Source organism: Lynx rufus, unplaced genomic scaffold (assembly GCF_022079265.1).
Source record: "Lynx rufus isolate CCGP_SWC_20201006 ecotype Redwood Valley unplaced genomic scaffold, mLynRuf1.p SCAF_6, whole genome shotgun sequence".
In the NCBI taxonomy this organism is placed as follows: Eukaryota; Metazoa; Chordata; class Mammalia; order Carnivora; family Felidae; genus Lynx; species Lynx rufus.
The window spans coordinates 125,534,225-125,538,836 of record NW_025814878.1 but is presented as its reverse complement, the minus strand read 5'-3'; the positions used below and the strand labels follow the sequence as shown (position 1 = coordinate 125,538,836).

General features: G+C 35.2%; 1 pseudogene; it reads right to left on the bottom strand.

The window, feature by feature from the left end:
• Window positions 1-2,861: 2,861 nt before the first annotated feature.
• Window positions 2,862-2,985, bottom strand: LOC124529497 (uncharacterized; annotated as a pseudogene).
• Window positions 2,986-4,612: the final 1,627 nt, after the last annotated feature.

Sequence of the window (4,612 nt, the reverse complement as noted above, 5' to 3'; positions counted from 1 at the left end):
AGAATATATAGGTGATTAGAAAATATTTTTCAAAGCCAATTTAAAACATCTTATGTAAAATTTACCATTTGACAACTAATTTTCACTAAAAGGCCTGAGATTATCCAATCAGCCTTACTCAAAAGTGGCCAATACCTGGAGATCATTGATCTAATTAAATTCTGAGTGATGAGTTAAGTTTCCTATTGAATGTAATCAGTGTCCTGGGCTCTGCACAGCAGCCACCTTGACAACAAGTACATTAAAGCAACCAAGACTGAATATTTGAGAAGCTTCCTTAATTTCTTTCTGCTCACAGATCCCTTCTCTCTTGAGTTTCAGCATTAGCACTATTATCCTATGATAGATTGAAAAACCATACCCACATCCTCCTCCTCAAGATAAGCAGGAAATGGGAAGCAGCAGACAGGGGATTAAGCAGGTCTGAGTTTTTCCTCAGTTGTTTCCAATTTCCTTACGTTGGCTAAGATTTCTCTAAGAATCTATCATTTAACTATCAAGCAGTCTTAATTTGGGGAGGTGCTGTGAGATTTTGATTTTTATGAGTTCATGTGAAATGTAAAGCTGATTGATGCAATGAACTTTGGTGCACAATTAAAGGGTATCAAGATACAAAGCAAGTTCATTTATGGATCAGCTTGAATTTAACAAAATGGCAGGCGGCAAAATGTTCATTTTTTTTGGATTTTATAAAGGAGTTCAGAGAACTTGGTGGATATACAGAGACTGCTATGAAATGGCAGACATTAACATGATGGGAATCCATTAAAAAGTATCCACAGTTAATAAAAGTTTGTATAGGGGTGCCTGGCTGGCTTGGTTGATGGAACATGCAACTCTTGATCTTGGGGTTGTGAGTTCGGGCCCCATGTTGAGTGTAGAGATTACTTAACAAATAAAAATCAAAAAAAAAAATAAATAAATAAAAGTTTGTATAGTGGTTAAGAGCAGGGGCTCTAGTTCCAGTCTTTGTTGTGTTGTTTGTATGATGTTGGGAAAATAATTAAGCATCTCTATGCCTAAATTTTCTCATCCACAAACATTTATTACCTACATTATTCAAGGAATCATACGAAGCACTTTGGGGATTCAAAGATAAGCATTATGTATTTTACTTTCAAAAAATTTTAAAACCTAGTCGGAGATGGAAGCAGTGCATGAGTAATTATGAGAGAGAAATACTGAAAGAGCACGGACCTTGGGGCAAGACTGCCTAGACTAGAACTCCAGCTCCACCACTGTCTTTGAGAATGAGAGAAAGTTACTGAGTTCCTTCAGCTTCAGTTTCCTCATTTCTAAAATGGTGATAATATCAGTATTTAGTGGTGTGTCAGAGTGTTTTCTGAGAACTAAATATGTTTAATATAAAGAGCTCATCAAAACCACAATGAAATACCACTTCACACCCATTGGAATGGCTATTACCAAAAAACAAAAAACCACCAGAAAATACCAAGTGTTGCCAAAGATGTGGAGAAACTGGATCTCTGGGGCATTGCTGGTCAGAATGTAAAATGCACAGACCCTGTGGAAAACAGTGTAGTGGTTTCTCAAAAAATTAAACACAGTTACCTTATGACCCAACAATTCTAATTCTAGGTACACATTTACAAGAAGTGAAAGCAGGGAGTCAAACAGATCTTTGTACAGCCATGTTCACAGCAGCATTATTCACAGTAGCCAAAAGTTGGAAATAACCCAAACATCCACCAACAGATGAATGACGAACAAATATGGAATATACACGCAATGGAATATTAGTTAGCCTTGAAAGAAATGAAATGCTGATACATGCTACAACATGGATGAACCCTGAAAACACTAAGTAAAATAAGCCAGACACCAAAAAAACAAATATTCTATTATTCCACTTACATGACTTCCCTAGAATAGTCAAATTCCTAGAGACAGAAAGTGGTGTGGTGGTTACCAAGGGCTGGGAGAAGGGGTAAACGGAGAGTTGCTGTTTAATGAGTAGAGATTTTCAGTTTGGGATGATGAAAACATTCTGGAAACGTATGGCAGTGACAGTTGTACAACAACATGAATGTTAATGCCACTGAACTATACACTTGAAAATGGCTAAAATGGTAGAGGAGACTGGGTGGCTTAGTTGGTTAAGCGTCAGACTTTGATTTTGCCTCAAGTCATGGTCTCACAGTTCGTGGGGTCCATTCGCACAGGCTGTCAGAGACTGCTTGGGATTCTCCCTCTGCCTCTCCTCCACTCACACACACACACACACACACACACACACACACACACACACACTCTCTCTTTCCACTCATATATACACACACACACTCTCTCTCTCTCTCTCAAAATAAATAAACATAAAAAATTGGCTAAAATGGTCAATTTTATGTTACATACACCGTGTGTGTGTGTGTGTGTGTGTTTGTGTATGTGCAAAACAGAGTCTGCTACATAGTGAGTGCTCAATAAATGTTAGCTATCCTTAGTGCTTTTAAAAGACTTCAGGAGAGAATACTGTTATAGCCAGTAGATCATAAATGTAGGCAAGAAGGTACTATCAGAAATAGGATTAAATAAACAGGTAAAATGGGTAACAGTTATAGTAATTATTAGTATCAGTACTTTATGAATCAAAAATTAGATATTAAATGACAGGGGCTTGCAAATGCTTTTGTCAAAATTTAAGATAATAAATTGACAACCACTGTGGGGGGTTATATTGATAAAAATGTAAAACCTGCTCTCAAGGAGCCATAATCCAGTGAAGGAGTCTGAAACACAAAGAGGCAAGCATGGAAAATTGAAACATGCAAGGATCAAACAAAGCCTCTTATCATCTACATCTATATTTTAATGGATAGTTTGCAGTAGTTGATATTATACTTAAAAATCTGTAAAGAACCCTGGTTACATTTTACGTGTCATTCTTGCCCAGAAACCATACTAATCTTCTCTGTATTAGCCTCTGTATTATTTCAATTTTAGCATATGTGCTGCTAAAACGGGCACTCTGGTTACATTTTTCCATACTATCCTACTTTTCCCCAATCCCACCACCCCACTTCTCCTTTCCACTTATTTCTCTCTTCTACTAGAAACCCAAGTATGCCTTTCAATCTTACTCTTCGGTTTCTTCCACTCAGCAAAATCAATGAAATCATATTGAAAAACAAAATGATAAATTAAGTTACAATATATAAAATTGCTGGTAATTCAAATGGTTTTGCCCCACAAAAGCAGCAATTTTACATGGTTCAACATTATAATGCCAAAATCCTTAAGATTTTTATATCTGAATTTTATATATTTAGAAATTAAGTACAACAGCAGTAGTAAGACTTCAAATTGGCAAGTGAACAGTTGATTTCCATCTTATAAATCTGAGAGTTGTTTCTCATACCTGATGCCTAACAGCCAATCTGATCTAAATCCAGTCAACCTTTGTGTCATTATCAGTCACTTACTGAAATAATTAAAGTTTCATTTCTATTTGGAACCCACCTTGGAGTCTTTATCCTGGGTATCCAAGAATCACGATGTTGCTATTAGACATGAGATGATTAACATTTAATGCTTAAGTCTCACCTGGGTGATCCATCATAACAACAGAATATACTAAGAAAAAGAAAGGGACGACTGATTCATACAACATGGATTGATCTAAAAACACGTGGAGTAGAAGAAGGTACGTATTGTAGGATTCTGTTTATATGAATTCTAAAAAAGATACATCTAATCAACAGCAACAAGAAGCAGTCTGTGGTTGCCTAGAGGGGGGGCAGAGAAACTGCCTGGTAAAAGGGGCATATGGTAACTTTTGGGGATGATGGAAATGTTCTCTATCTTGATTAAGGTGATTTTGTTGGCAGGGGTAAAAGTTTGTCAAAAGTCAATGAAACTTACACTTAAAACGGATGTATTTTATTTTATAGAAGCAGTAAACCTCAATAAAAATGATTTACATGAAAGAAAATACAGTGTATTTTTAATTTTAATTAAAATCTAATTTTAATTAACAAGTGAAACATAAGCATCTGATTTTTAAAAATTAATGTATTATGGATAAAGCTAAAATCTTCTTCGACCACCTTCTCAATCCTGGTTTTCACTCCTAACCTCTCCCATCTATAACTCTTCCCCCAAATAATCGCTATTATGAATTTGGTATGGGTTCTTCTAAACCCTTAAAGATGTATTTACATACATATATGGTCACAGAAAATGTATAGTATTATATTGTACATAAATATAACTTGTATCTATCTTTCTTCAGCTTGTTATTTTCACTCAGCATTATATTTCTGAGATCTATCCATATTAATCTAGATAAAGTTTCTTTTAGGTCCAATATAGTAATCACATGACTATTCCATATTTTATTTAACCAGGCTATTTCCCTTCTGACAGATATGTAAATCGTCTTTCCCTATTACAATTTACCAGTATAGTGGTAAATAGTAGTTCCTGAGGTGGCCACAGGGATTATAGGTGGTGTTCCAAGGGGACACTAACCTAACTGAAAGGTTTAATTTTTTTTTAATGCAAATGTATTTGTGTATTATTTATATAGCTTAAGTACTGACTTTAATTAAAGAATTCTGATAAACTATAACAAAGAATGAAACAAAATCAGTAA